The sequence below is a fragment of the Oryctolagus cuniculus genome, chromosome 3 (genome assembly GCF_051225735.1).
Source record: "Oryctolagus cuniculus isolate XC-2025 breed Fujian yellow rabbit chromosome 3, ASM5122573v1, whole genome shotgun sequence".
Taxonomy (NCBI): domain Eukaryota; kingdom Metazoa; phylum Chordata; class Mammalia; order Lagomorpha; family Leporidae; genus Oryctolagus; species Oryctolagus cuniculus.
In genome coordinates this window covers 111642889-111658395 of record NC_142869.1, presented here as the reverse complement: position 1 = coordinate 111658395, position 15507 = coordinate 111642889, and the positions used below count along the sequence as shown (strand labels likewise).

Genomic DNA, 15507 nt, shown 5'->3' with positions numbered 1-15507 from the left:
TTGAATAAGATTGAAATCAGCAAACTCAAAAGGCTTCCATAGCCTTGGCAACTAACTCATGACTAGAGCCTAGGGAGATTACTAATGCCATAAACAAGAGTGTCAAATTCTTAAGTCAACAACAGGAGTCACTGTGTACTTACTCCTCATGTGGAATCTGTCCTTAATGTGTTGTCCAATGTGAAGTAATGCTATAACTAGTACTGAAACAGTATTTTATAGTTTATGTTTCTGTGTGGGTGCAAACGGATGAAATCTTTACTTAATATATACTAAATCAATCTTCTGTATGTAAAGATAATTGAAAATGAATCTTGATGTGAATGGAATGGGAGAGGGAGTGGGAGATGGGAAGGGTGCGAGTGGGAAGGAAGTTATGGGGGGTTGAGGGGGGAAAGCCATTGTAATCCATAAACTGTACTTTGGAAATTTATATTTACTAAATAAAAGTTTAAAAAAAAGAAACAAAATGGAAAACAAAAAAAAACACAAATAACTCAATAGCAAGAAACAAATAATGCACTTTTAAAACGTGCAGTAGATGTAAACAAACATTTCTCAAAGAAAGGCATAGAAATAACCAACAGATAAATGAAAAAATTTTCAGCATCACTAATTATCAGTGAAATGTTAAACAACAATGAGATGCTACCTCATTCCAGTGAAACTGACTTTTATAAAAAAAAAAGTGTTGGAGAGCATATGGAGAAAAATGTTGGTGGGAATGTATATTAGTATAGCCATTGTGGAAAATGGTATGAAGTTTCCTTTAGAAAACTAAAACTGGAGCTACCATATTATCAAGCAATCTCACTCCTAGGTTACATTAAGGAAATAAAATTGGTCTCTCAAAGAGCCACCTGCAATCCCATGTTTATTGCAACACTATTCTCAATGGCCAAGAAAGGGAATCATCAAAAATTCCCCTCACTGATAAAGAAAATATGAAAGGTGTATGAAATAGAATACTACTCACCTATAAAAAGAATGAAATTTTGTTATTTTCAGCAACATGAATAGAACTGGAGGTGATTATGTAAAGTGAAATAAGCCAAGCACAGAAAGACAAGTATTGCCTTTTTTCTCATTAGTGGAGTCAATAAAAGGTGATCTCATTGAAGTTAAAACAAAAATGGTGGCTACTACAGGCTGGAAAGGTGAAAAGGTAAGGAAGGATAAGGAAGATTGGGTAGTAGATACTAAATTATAGCTAGATAGGATTAAGAAGTTGTAGGGTTCCAATGAACAGTAGGATGATTATAATGTTCATGTACTGTATATTTCTCTAAATGATAGGCTTTTGAATTTTTTTACCATGAAAAAACTATTAAATGTTTGAGGAAATAAGTGTAGTTATCCTGATTGGGCTATACACAATGTATACATGTACCGAAATATCATGTAATAACCCACAAATATGTATAATTTTATTCACCCATTACAATGCTATTTAATTCAAAAATATAAGAATAAACCTATCGGCCCAAAAGAAAATCTGATAGATAAGAATTATGTCACGATGGCAAAAAACAATCTAAATGGAAGATCCTGGTGAACAAGACCCCAGCAGAAGGAACAGGCCATCAAGGAGAGAGGCGCCTTTCTCTGAAGGGAGGAAGGAACCTCCACTATGATACAGCCTTGACTAAACAAATTCAGAGTTGGTGAACTCAAGGGGCTTCCATAGCCTAGACAGCTCATAGCAAGAGTCTCGGGTGATTACTGATGTCATAAATAAGAGTGCCAATTGTTAAATCAACAACGGGAGTCACTGGGTACAGGCTCCCCATATAGGATCTCTGTCCTTAATGTGTTTAACTATGAAACTTAAAAACAACACTACTAGTCGAACAATACCCTATACCTTGTGCGGTTGTGTGAGTACAGCCTGTTGAAATCCTTGCTTAGTATATACTAAGTTGATCTTCAGTATATGAAGGTAATTGAAAATGAAACTCAATGAAGGGCGGGATGGGAGAGGGGAGGGCCACGGGAGGGAGGGAGGTTGGGGGGAAGCCACAACAATACAAAAGTTGCACTTTGTAAATTCACATTTATTAAATTAAAAAAAAAACTATAAAAAAAGAATTATGTCAGAGGTCATGCTTCCACATAGAGAATTCTATGAGCTATAGAGATTAAAGTAATTTAGGGAAAAGTACTAAATGCATTCCACCATTTCTAAAAATTGTCTCCTTTACTGCTTTGTACTTAAGCATTCCACAATTCCAAAATCTCTAAATAAAGTTGAAATGAGGATGATTATTATGATTATGATGGCAAAAATGAAGAGAAAGAAGAAAGTAAATGAGGAGGAGGATGAAGGGGAGATAAAGAGATGGTAGCGGTAATAGTGGTGATTATGATAATGATGGTTGATGATAATGGTGAAGGTGATGGTTCTAACAGTGGTGAGAAAGTGATGATAGAAATGGTGTTGATCCATATAGATAGGATTCAGTGTAAAAGTGATCATATAAATAACATCAAGTGCCTGGTAATAATAATAGAAAGAAATAAAAAGGAAGGGAAGTCCAATATGGGAAGCAGTCCACACAGCAGACTCATAGAATGACAATCACTTTAAGTAACACTCTGACCTCAGAATCAGCCTTTCAGGCACTTGGATGTGGCTGAAAAGCACATGAGAGCAGTTCATGCATGGAAAGCCAAGACACTGTGGTACATGAAGAATATCTGTGAGTGAGACCAAAGGGGAAAGATGGGGCCATCAAAGAAGGATGTACTTTTCTCTGAAGGGAGGAAAGAACTTCCACTTTGATATGGCTGTGTCCAAATACTGATGGATTCTATGGTCACAAAAGCCTTCCATAGCCTCAGCAGCCCACGGCAAGAGCCTCGGGTGATCACTGACTTCACAAATAAGAGTGTGAATTGTTAAAGGAACAACAGGAGTAACTGTGCACTTACTCCCCATGTAGGACCTCCATCCTTAATGAGTTATATTATGAGAGTCGACTACAAATCTTGTTCTCAAACTGTACTCTATATGTTGTGGGTGGGTGCAAACTGTTGAAATCTGTGCTTAACATGGAGTTGGTCCTCTGTATACAAAATCAAACTAAAAATGAACCATATTGAAGAAAGGGGTGGGAGAGGGAGAAGAAAGTGGGATGGTAGGTATGGGGGAAAGAACCACTATATTCCTAAAGTTGTACCTATGAAAAATGCATTCATTAAATAAAAACATAAAAAAGAAAAAGAAAAATTTTTTTAAAAAAAGCAATCGAGTTGAGCATGATTACAGTGGTGATAATGATGATGGTGATGGTTAAATGATGGCAGTGAAGTAATGATGGAAAAGTATTTATAGTGAAGATGACTGATGGTGATGATGAAAGTGATAAAAAAGGAGCCAGAGCTGTGGCATAGCTGGTAAAGCCGCTGCTTGTAGCGCCAGCATCCATATGGGTGCCTGTTTGAGTCCCAGCTGCTCCACTTCCAATTCAGCTCTCTTATCTGTGGCCTGGGAAAGCAGCCTAAGATGGCCCAAGTCCTTGGGCCCCTGCACCAACATGGGAGACCTGGAGAAGGCTTCTGACTCCTTCCTTCAGATCAGCACCAGCACATCTCCGGCCATTGCAGCCAGCTGGGGAGTAAACCAGTGGATGGAAGACCTCTCTCTCTCTCCCTCTCTCTCTGCCTCTCCTTCTCTTTGTGTGTAACTCTGACTTTCAAGTAAATAAATAAATTTTTAAAAAAGAAACTGATAAACAAAGTGATAATGGTGAAGGCAATAGTGATGATGATGATGATGATGATGGTGTCAATGCTGATGATGAGGTGACGACAATAAAGTGACAAAGGTGAAGATGATGGTGATGACCATGATGGTTTGATGGTGAGGTGATGAAGTGATTATTGTGATGATCATTGTGGACATATGATGACATTGAGGTCATGACTGTTAAGGTGATAGGGAATTAATGAGTGCCTTTTTTCTTTAGCCACAAGTCTGCATTACCAGGTCCTTAACACACCTAAGTATCTTAAAAATGCAATCTTTGGGGGACATCATTGTCTTGTAGCAGGTTAAGCCTCCACCTGCAAATCAGGCATTTATTATGGGCTCTGGTTCAAATCCCAGGTGTTATGCTTCCCATCCAGCTCTAGGCTAATGGCCTGGGAAAGGCACAGGAAGATGGTCCAAGTGCTTGGACCCCTGCAACCAAGTGGAAGATCCAGAAGAAGCTCCTGGCTCCTGGCTTCATCCTGGCCCACCTCTGGCCATTGTGGTCATTTGGGAAGTGAACCAGCAGATGGAGATATCCTTCTCTCTCCTTTACTCATACTCTCCCTCCCTCACTCTCCTCCTCTCTCTAATAAACAAATAAATAAACAAATAAATCTTAAAAAACCCCAATCTTAGAAACTGAAAAGAAAAACCACTTCTACATTACACATTTCTCCCTCTCACACATCCAAGAAAAATATTACATTTCCAAATTTGTGTCATTTTTAGGCAAACAAGTTTGCCCGCAAGAATCAAAAGGAGATAGGAGGATTTTTCTCATCAAAACAGTCAAATTGTTGGTGTGCTGAAAAAAACTCATTCTTGAAAAGCATTTGTGCTATTTTCAAATGAGTGTTTATTTACACAGAAACTTCCTCTTGAAATGTTAAGTGAAAAAAGTGAGGTTGCAAAATGAAATGCTCATGTTGTACAAAAAATATAGCACCATGTTCTCTGTATAGAACCATTATAGATTTTATATGTTCTGAGAATTTGTTAACTTTTTCACATTTTTGAAAACTTTTTCTGCAATGAGAATGTGATACTTTTGTGATGAGAAAATAAAAAGGGAGGTTTTTTTCTGGTTGTGGCTAGAATACTAAAACTGTTAATGGACTGCTTGCACTGAGAAGGCAGTGGAACCAAAAATATAGACCTGACCTGTCTTCCAGGGCTAAGCTCACATTAGCAAAGGAGCTCTCTGAGAGAGAAAAAGTCAGATAACATGAAGTGTTGAAGAGGAAATGTTTCTTAGGGTCAGGGAGGGGAGTCTGAAGGAGACAGAGTTTGCTTCAGCTGCACAAATAGTTATCACCTGATCTAGACCCAGCATTGAGCTTCACAGGAGGAAAATCAGACCACTCAGGACTCCTTCCCTGGAGAAACAATTAGCCCAATAGAAAGAGAGGAGAAATGAGAGCATTCACATATCGGGAGAGTACCATGACGAGGGATGCACCGTGTTCCATGAAATCTCAGAGGAGGCACAAGGGAGGGAAGGTAGAGTGCAGCTTCCCAGAGAGCTGGGTGCAAAAGAACAGGTGAAACTAAAGAAAGGGAAAATGAGAAAGAACATTCCAGGCAGGAGAAATGGTACTAGCAACAACTTAGTGAAAAGCAAGATGTATTTGTGGAGAAACACATAGCATGGGGTAAGGTTACATGAATGCTACTAGAGTGACAAACAAGGCTGATGAGGTTTGGAGGTCCGCTTCCTGGACTGCAGATCTGGCACTTAGAATTTACCATGTAGTGGCTGGCCACAACTTGGAACACTGGCATCCCATATTGGGAAGGCAGCAAAAGATATCCTGGCTCCTGAATTTGGCCTGACCAAGCCCTAGCTGTTGTGGCCTTTTGGAACATGAACCAACTGATGGAAGATCTGTGTGTGTGTGTGTGTGTGCTTCTGTCTGTCTGCTTCACTCTTTCTTTCTAACAAATAAATAAATATCTTTTTTAAATAAAAGAATTTATCAAAGGGATGAAAATCCCTACATGGATTTTAAGTGGAATGTGACACTGAGCCCCTACCCCCAGAAAGAGCAATGGTTAATAAATCCTCTGACTCTTTTGTGTTCCGGAAATGGACTACAACAAAGAATAGGAGGAGGGAGAGGAGGAGGCAGAGGAGAAGCAGAAAAACATCCTCTATGTATAACTTCAGGAACACTCACATCCACTTACTCAGGACTCCCTTAAGACAAGTGAATGCCTCCCTGGTTTACCTATGAAACGCTGAACATAGGCCTTTCCCCTGTTGACAAGACCACAGAGTGTATGAGTTTCCTGGGGCCCCTGTAAAAAGGTTCCATAACCCAGCTGGCTCTAAAAAACAGAAGTTAATTATCCAACAGTTCTGGAGGCCACAAGTCCAAAACCAAGGTGTCTCTATGGCAAAGCTTTCTCAGGGCTCTAGGGTAGAATCTGGAAAGTCCATGCTTTTCTCTTATTTTGTGGTGTCACTAACAGTCCTTGATACTTGTAGCTATGTAACTCCAAACTGTACTTCTGTCATCATGTGGCATTCTTCTCCCTATGTGTCTCTGTATTCCTTCTTACTAAGGACACCAGTCATACTTGACTAGCACCCACCACGATGACTGATCTTTCCTTTTTTAAAGATTTATTTATTTATTTGCAAGTCAGAGTTACGCAGAGAGAGGAGAGGCAGAGAGAGAGAAAGAGAGAAAGAGAGAGAGAGAGAGAGAGAGAGGTCTTCTATCTGATGGTTCATTCCCCAAAGGCTGGAGCTGCGCCGATCCGAAGCCAGGAGCCAGGAGCCAGGAGCCAGGAGCTTCTTCCAGGTATCCCATGGGGGTGCAGGAGCCCAAGGACTTGGGCCATCTTCTGCTGCTTTCCCAGGCCATAGCAGAGATCTGGATCGGAAGTGAAGCAGCCGGGACTCGAACCGGCACCCATATGGGATGCCGGTGCTTCAGGGCAGGGCATTAACCTACTGCGCCACAGTGCCTGCCCCAATGGCTGATTTTAACATGATTATATCTGTTCTGCAAAGACCCTATTTGCAAATTAGGACTTCAACATATCACATTCTTTAGCTCATGAATTATTAGTTGATATCAGACCTATTTGTGCCTCTGAGACTAACTAAACATAGAGGAGGGGATTTTCCCTCTAGGGATAACTGACAGAGCCTTTCTCTGCTAGCAGAATGATGCTTCCTGCAACATGCTCACCCCTCCCTACAAAAGTCTAAGAAAAATACACAGTGCTGAGACACTCTACCCTTGTGATCTGGGGTGTTCCCCCTATTGCAATAGCCTAAATAAAATCAATCTCTTTGCTTGTTTTGTGTTTTCCTTGGACAGATGTTATGGTTAGGATGTTGTTTCAGTAGTCCACATGAGTCCTTAGTGACTGGAGGCTTATTTCCCAGGGTGGCAGCCTTGGAGGGTGCTGTAGAACTTAGAGAGTTGGGCTTACTAGGAGGTCCTTAGGTCACTGGGAATGTGATCCTGGAAGGTAGCTTTCAGGCAATCACTTGAACTCTCATGATAGGGTTAATATAAAAGGAACAAGCCTAGCCCAACCTAGATCTCTCTGCCTCCTCAAGAAGTGACTACTTGCCGTGACATTGCTCCAACCATTCCCACGCACCAACCAGCCTAAGGTCTTAATCATAACTCAGCTGATGACTAATACAAGAGAAGGGGAATACACTGTGGAATGGCAGGTTAAGCCACCCATATCAAGTACTGATTCGAGTCCTAGCTGCTTTGCTTCCAATCCAGCTTCCTGCTACTGTACCTGGGAAAACAAATGATATCCTAAGTTTTTGGGCTTCTGTCACCCACATAGGTGACCCAGATAGAGTTCTTGCCTCTTGGCTTGGGCCTGGTCCAACTCCAGTGGCCACTTGGGGAGTGAATCAGTAATGTAAGATCTCTGTATCTCTTCCCCTCTCTCTGTTGAGTAAATAAATAAATCTTAAATTTACAAAAGGGATGTGTCATGGTTAAATTCATCCACGTATTCTAAGTAAAGACCAGAGGTGGGCAATGGTCATGAAGGCCAATAGATGCCAGAGAAGCATTTACAATAGTGAATGCTATGGTCCTCAGCCAGACCCTTCCACGAGACCTCTGCACTCACACCCTTGCAGCTGAGAACATCAGCATCTTTCACCAGGAATTGCCTTAACTTATCTACTGTTTGTGCTCCAAAGATAAGAGAGACGAGATGGGATTGTTCTTTTGTGGCTTTTAAGTATTGATATTCCCTCTCACTTCACTCAACAAATATAAAAAAGAATCCAGGCCTACTGTTGACTTCTTGTGTGCTTTTGTGTTTCAGAGAGTAGAAGCTTGGGAAGCTCTGTGAGGCAACATTCCATTCTCTCATCTAGGCTTTTGCAGCCAAAATCCATGGCTCACTGAAGCAATGAAAATGAATGGTCCCAGAACAAAGGACTGCGATTAGACAGGACAAGGGAAGCAAAGCAGCTTGTGTTTTTTCCAAGAGATGCTGGAAAGGAGACAATATTTTGCAGCTCCTTAGATACCAGGGTTGGCTCAGCAATGCATGGGAGACTGAATATAAAGAGAGATGGCCTTGGAACGGTAGCTGAAAACACCATGACAATGCTAGGCAGGTATGCAATAAAGCCACTCACCTCTGAATAGGCTATGTACATTTGAACCTTGGCCATCATGATGATGGTCTATAGACCAGAGGCTCTTTCACTATCTCCACTACTCTGATCCCTGTATTTCACACAGAAACAGAGAAACCCTCCAAATGAGACTGTGATCTGATTTCTCATCCTCTAGAGAATTAAATTAGGGACACATTTGATTTTTAAAAGCAAAGCATCTCTTGCCCCTAGAGAGTGTAGATTAAATTCTTAACTGCTACCAAGGCAAATACAAGCCAATCAGACAGAAGTATATAAATAAGATAGCTCCCAACCAGATTTTTATTTGAACAGCATGTGTCTCCCTTAGTTCCAGCTCAGAGATCATCATTAAAATTCTCTGGAGGGGCTAACACTGTAGTATAGTGGGTAAAGCCACTGTCTGCAATAACATCATCCCATGGTTTGAGTCCCAGCTGCTCCACTTCCAATCCAGCTCCTTGGATCAACTGCTTGGGCCCCTGCTCCCACATGAGAGAGGCAGAGGAAGCTCCTGGCTTCAGATCAGCCCAGCTCTGATCAATGAGGTTATTTGGGAGTGAATCAGCAGATGGAAGATCTCTCTGTGTGTCTGTCTGTCTCTCCCGGCCTCTCTGTACATCTGCCTCTCAAATAAATAATTTTTTTAAAAGTTCTCTGGAAACCTACTCTTAAGGGCATATTCGTGTATCACCTCTCTCAATGCCTATAAACAAAATCACCTCTTTCCTACTTGTCCCTGCTTTGTTTTGTAAACAGGACATTAAACTGTCAACTCTTGGTTCAAATTGATGTAAGTCTAGGGAGACCCAAAGGCAGGATCTCTGCATATTTCTCACTCCAGTGGCAAGTGGAAGGAAGTAGTAGAGTGCCTCTCCTTTCAGCTGAGTCTGTTTCCAAGCATCTAAAGGAGAACATAATAAGACAGACTCTCAACTCCTGTGGCATCTGGACCAGCTAGCATGCATCAGGGGAAGTGCTGCCAGAAATTATCTGGAAAGAAGAAAAGGATTGCTGTGTAGAGAATGAGCTATCTCCCAGGAAGCCTGCTTGAGCTATGGGATAGTCCCTTTCTCTGGTTACTTGCATAAATCTCCTTCTGCTGCTTATCCACTCAGAAACGCTGAGTACTGTCTCAAGGTTTTTGCCATGAATTGCTGCCTGCATTTTCCCCACAACCCCTCTCCCCTACTGATTGTTGAGACACTGAAACACATCAACCCTGACCCACCCAACTCCACCACGCCTCTCTGCTCCTCTGTCATCCCGAACTCTGTATGTATCCCTAATGCCACTATAACCAGTTCACTGGCCCACATGGGGTGCCAAGGGAAGCACTTTTCCACAGAGGTTTGTAGACTCTCCTGAGTCTATGTCAGGACAGCTTCCTGATCCATCTCAGTCACAACAGCCACATGTGAGTCAATTCAAACCATTGAAGGAAGTGGAAAGTCCTGCCTAGTGTCATTCAATAGTCAACACTGCACACAATGTGAAACATTTCCCCTTCTCCCGGTGCAGGCCTGGCCTGTAGCTTATGAGGGAAAGAGCATCATCTGTGCCTTCTCTCCTCCCCAGCCTCCACCTCTGTCAAACTGGTCTCCCTTTCTCCTCAAGAGCCAGAGTTCAGGAGTAGTCATTAAGGAAGAACTCTCACAAAACTGACATCATTTTATTTTTTTTCAAAGATCACAAACATTTTTGACATTTTATTAGGGAAATTTCAAACATAGACACAAAAGTTGAAACATTTCTTTGATAAACTCAGTTTTGCCTATTTAAAATACTCAGCAGTATTTTTCTCTCATTTCATATATGCTCCATTATTCTATTCTATTTTTTCTATGGAAATGCTTAAAGCAAATTCCAAACATCATATCAATTCACTCAAATACTTTAGTATATCTATCATTTTCTTCTACCAACAGCACCTTTGCTGGGATAGCAAGTCCATTCTGAGGCTACCTGTAGGTTTTCAGGGTGACCCCAAAGGGACCTTTTGTTAATGCAATTCCTGAACAAGAGGGATGAACTCCTCAGAACTTTCTGAGTCCGCCCACAACCTTCTACCCCTCATATATGTAGGGCTATTGATGGCTGCGAGTGCTTCTTTTGGTGCTGCTCTCTTTTTTTCTGCCCAGAGCCTCTCATTATGGTTTGGATGTGGTTTCTCCCCAGGGGTTTGTGTGTTGGGAGCTCAGTCTTCAGCACGGCAGTGTTGAAAAGTGGTGGAACCTTTAGAAGGTGGGACTTGGTAAGAGGTAACTGGGTCTTTGGCAGCACTGCCCTTAAGAGAGTTTACTATGGCTTATGCGGGATCTCATTTAGTTTCTTTGGATATGGATTGCTACAAGAGGAGTGAGTCTAGGCCCAAAGTTCCCTGGATGACTGTCTTACCATAAGATCTCTTCTGCATGAGCCATCACCACTGTGATGCATTTGCCAAGATGGGGCCGCCTGATCATGGACTTTCAGCCTCCCAAACTGTAAGCTACATAAAGCTCCTATCTTTATAAGTACTCAGCATCAGGTACTTTGTTATTGAGACAAAAAAATGAACTACTGTGCCACCTATGTTCCACAGCATCCACATGGTTCATAGGAAACTGTCCAATCCCTGGCACGCCAAGGTGTGGAAATGCTGGTCTTATTGTCACTGCTGTAAGAAGTAGATATCAGTGCTTATACTCACAAGTCTTCTCACTCCCAGAGCTTTAACTCTTCTGCCGTGCTCCAGGCTGGGGGCACCCTGAGAGCATGCTGCAGCTTCAACTGCTCAGCAGCATCAAGCCCAGGCGTGGGATGCCAGGCTCTCTTTTCGCTTGTTTTAGGAGAGGTGGGAACATCTGCTCCTCCTCCAAATAGAAGAGAGAAAAGTCCCATCATTTTCATTAGGCAGAAGCCTACTACTACAAATCCTAACAAAAATTCTCTTGCATATATAATTATCCACTTTTACAACCTGTGGGAGGGTGTAGAGGGCATAGAAGTGAGGAGTGGGCAGTGACAATGACAAGACATTCTGGCCATCTCTAGTAAGCCCTGTCTGGGCCTGACAGCTCCTTGGTGAGCTCTGCAGACTGTAACAATAATTAGGTCATGCTGTTTTCAGCTTTAAGGCTTCTGTAGAAAATCCAAGACAACAGGAAAAGTTCCACTTGTATTCCTGCTACATATTCAAATGCTCCCAATCCGCCAAGCCAGAACATTCCCCAGGCCCCCCAAGAAGCCTCTCTGCTCTGAAAACTTTGGCCCTCACTGAGAACTCCTTGATCTAGAACATCCAATGCACTTAATGTCAGAACAGCACATTCTGAAGAGTAAATATATTCTGTCTCATGTTGGCCTCTTGTTGTTTCTCCATGTTGGTCCCAATAGCACAGCAGATTTTTTGAAGTTAGAGACTGTGCTTTATACTTATTTTGTATCCCCTATGGCTTTTACCACTTTGCTGCCAACATAAAGGTGCTCAATACATATTTGAAGTGAGTTGAATTGAATTTTCAATCAGGCACACACTAGATGGAGAAAGCTTCAATGTGGCTAGGGGTGCATTGCATGGAGCAGAAAGAGAGATTGCACATGAAGTTTCTTTCTAAAATTTAGGTGTTGTAAAATTGAACAAGGACTTTGTAAAAATAACATATGCTGCTGCTACTTGGAGCTGGATAATGTTGTTTATACATCTCTAGGAATAATAACCTGGGCTCAGAATTCAATGTATTGGCTCCCTTTGCATATGCAGCCTCTGGCACTGAGACCATGAAAGGGGAAGGAAGCAAGGAATCAAGTTGAAGGCTCCTTCCCCCATTTCAACTTAAACTTCTCCACATCTAGAAGATTCTGTGACTAGACAGGAGTGGCAGATGCTCAGATGTGGCAGGAAATTCCTAAGGGACCAGGTGCCGTAAGTTAGATGGGCATATCCCCTTCTCTCCTCTTCTTTCCCCATTCACACACACACACTGGGTGCTATAGTTTTAATGTAGTTTGTCCCCCAATGACTCATATGTTGAAATCTCAATCCCTAGTGTGATAATATTAAAAGGTGGTAGGACCAATAAGAAATGAGGGATTAGTAGAAAGTTATTGGATCATTGAAGGGTGGGGCCCTTGGAAAGAATTTGTGGAGTTTCATGAGATCTTGATTAGTTCTCATGAAAGGGTCTTTATAAATGAGTAAGCTTGGCCCCTCCCTGATCTCTCCAACTTCCTGTCTTACAATGTGACCTCTTGGTCTCTCTTGGCAACCACTACAATACCATCCACTATGATATGAGACAGCCAGAGTCCTCACAAGAGCCAGGTCCATGCTGTTTGGACATTCAGCTTCCCAAACTAAATAAATCTCTTTTCTTTATAAAGTATCCAGTTTCAGGTATTTTGTGACAGCAAGAGTAAATGGACCAGTAAGCAGAGATAAGCATGTGCTCATAGCACACCAGGAGGAGACAGCATGCCAAAATGCAAGTGAGCAATACAGCTGAGCACATTTCTCTCTTCTTTTACATTTGTTCACCTTCTCCACCAGTAGAGAATTTTTTCAAGAAAGATTTTAATGCTGTTTCATCCTTTCAAGGTACACTTTAATACAATGAATGTTAGGACATCTACTTTGAATAAGTGAAAGGAGATCCTGAGGTATTGGGCCCCACCCAGTTAATGTGTTCATAAATATTTCCATTAACATCAACACCCAGTATGCAGGTGATTGGCCTACCAGATAAGATTCAACCCTTAAGTGAGCAACCCTTAAGTGAGCAACCCTTAAGTGAGTGCTTTGATTGCTGGCTCTTGCTCCTGATTCAAGCTTCCTAACAAGGCAAATCCTGAGAAGCAGCTGTGATGGCTCCAGCAGATGAGTCTTGAATTGAATTCCCAGCTCCTGGCTTTGTGTAGTCTGGAGGTAGCCACTGTGGCATTGGGGAGTGAACCAGTGGATAGGAGCACTCTCAAATAAATAAAATAAATAATTTAAATGCTTTTTAAAATGTTAAAACAGCAACACCAAAAAATAACATTACTGCAGCCCCACATGCTAGTGAGAAAAACCAGATTTAATGCATTTCCCCCTTTTCTTATATGATGTGCATGATTTTCTGCTTCCAAAGCTGAAAGGGTAGGGGGAGGAAGTAAGTAGACATCATCAGCCTCAGTTCCTAAAAGGTGTACAAGCATCTGCCCATTCCTTTGACTTGTAAAGACAGTACCAAGGCCCTCCTCTGCTGTTCCACCTGCTCCTTTGTTCTTCCACACCCTGCAAGAGAACAGCAACCATGCTCCTGCAGATCTGTTAGAGTACCAGGTCCCTCTCCCTCATCCAACCAGGTGTCCTCTCCTAACTTCTCTCCCAAATTTCTAAGAATTTGAATGTGACAATGATACAAAAGAGTGAAATTAATGTAGGGGCTGTTGTGGGTTATTTTTACTCAATTCACCATTCTTAGATGAGAGCTGAAAGAAGTAGGTCCAAAGAGAAGACACTGTAGAAACCTTTATCTGGGGGAGGAGCCAAGATGGCGGGATAGGGAGGGAGATTACTGATAGTCCGGGAGAAGACAGATTAATAAAAGTGAAGATAGTGTAGTCTCAGGGAAGAATTAGAGAAAAAACAGCAGAGAAAACTCTTCCATAATAAGAGGGATTTGGTGGACCTATGTGGAGGGCATGGGCACCCACAGCTCAGGATGCCAGCTGCAGAGAGGGAGAGGTGAGATGAAAAACCGCAGTAGCCTGAGACACTTGTAGAAATGCAGCAGGAAGAGCCTAGAGGGAACGGCTTAAGTCCCAATGGGGGAGTGTACACCAGACTAACTAGAGGAGAGAAAAAAGTGAAGGGGATGGTATGGACACGATTCTCTCTCTCCACACACCTTACAAAGGCATGTGAGACAATAGAGCAGGTGCCATTTTGGATATACATAATAGCTGTGCCAGCTTGGGGCTGTGCCCGCCCTCAGCCAAGCAGAAAGACCTGACTCTTGTGGGAAGTAATAACAGGAGACTTAAGACCTAGTGAATGTGTGGAGCTTATGAACCGAGACTGTGAAAAAAAATTGAGGGTGTGTGGGAGAACTCACAGTGTGGCTGAGACGTGAGTAGTCTCTGTGTGAGACACCACAAACTTGGTAGCCTTGGCTACCCGGTGAGAGACATGGCAGGGAATCAGAGCTTACACTGAGGACTGCACAGATCCTTCATGTGGTCCTTGGGACACAGCAGACAAATATTATACTCACTGGGGCTAGCGCTCAGGCACTGATTGTCATCAAGGAGAAGAGCTCAGCTGAGTGGAATTACTTCCCTTCTGAATTAAAAAAAAAAAAAAAAGAGGGAGAGAAGATTTACCACACCAAACCTGCATGTGTCACTTTTGGCACACCCAAAACCCTGAAGAAATAATAGAGTTCTCTGGCCACACCCACCACAAGCCTCTAGAGATTCACAAAAACAGACAGTCCACTTAATCAAGAGTCACAGTATAACAAGAAAAGCCAACACAGAGAGAAAAAAAAAGAAGAAAGGAAAGAATATCTCCACAATGCCATTTCCACTGCGATCTAGTACCAGACAGGGATGCCCACTCTCACCATTGCTATTCAATATAGTACTGAAAGTTTTAGCCAGAGCCATTAGGCAAGAAAAAGAAATTAAAGGGATACAAATTGGGAAGGAAGAACTCAAACTATCCCTCTTTACAGATTATATGATTCTTTATTTAGGGGATCCAAAAAACTCTAAGAGACTGTTGGAACTCATAGAAGAGTTTGGCAAAGTAGCAGGATATAAAATCAATACACAAAAATCAACAGCATTTGTATACACAGGCAATGCCACAGCTGAGAAAGAACTTCTAAGATCAATCCCATTCACAATAGCTACAAAAACAATCAAATACCTTGGAATAAACTTAACCAAGGATGTCAAAGATCTCTACAATGAGAATTACAAAATCTTAAAGAAAGAAATAGAAGAGGATACCAAAAAATGGAAAAACCTTCCATGCTCATGGATTGGAAGAATCAACATCATCAAAATGTCCATTCTCCCAAAAGCTATTTATAGATTCAATGCGATACCAATCAAAATACCAAAGAAATTCTTCCCAAATATGGAA

The 15507-nt window shown here is 41.8% G+C and overlaps 1 pseudogene; it reads right to left on the bottom strand.

The window, feature by feature from the left end:
* LOC127491786 (E2F-associated phosphoprotein-like) overlaps window positions 1-15507 on the bottom strand; it is a 124717-nt pseudogene that overhangs the window by 67494 nt on the left and 41716 nt on the right.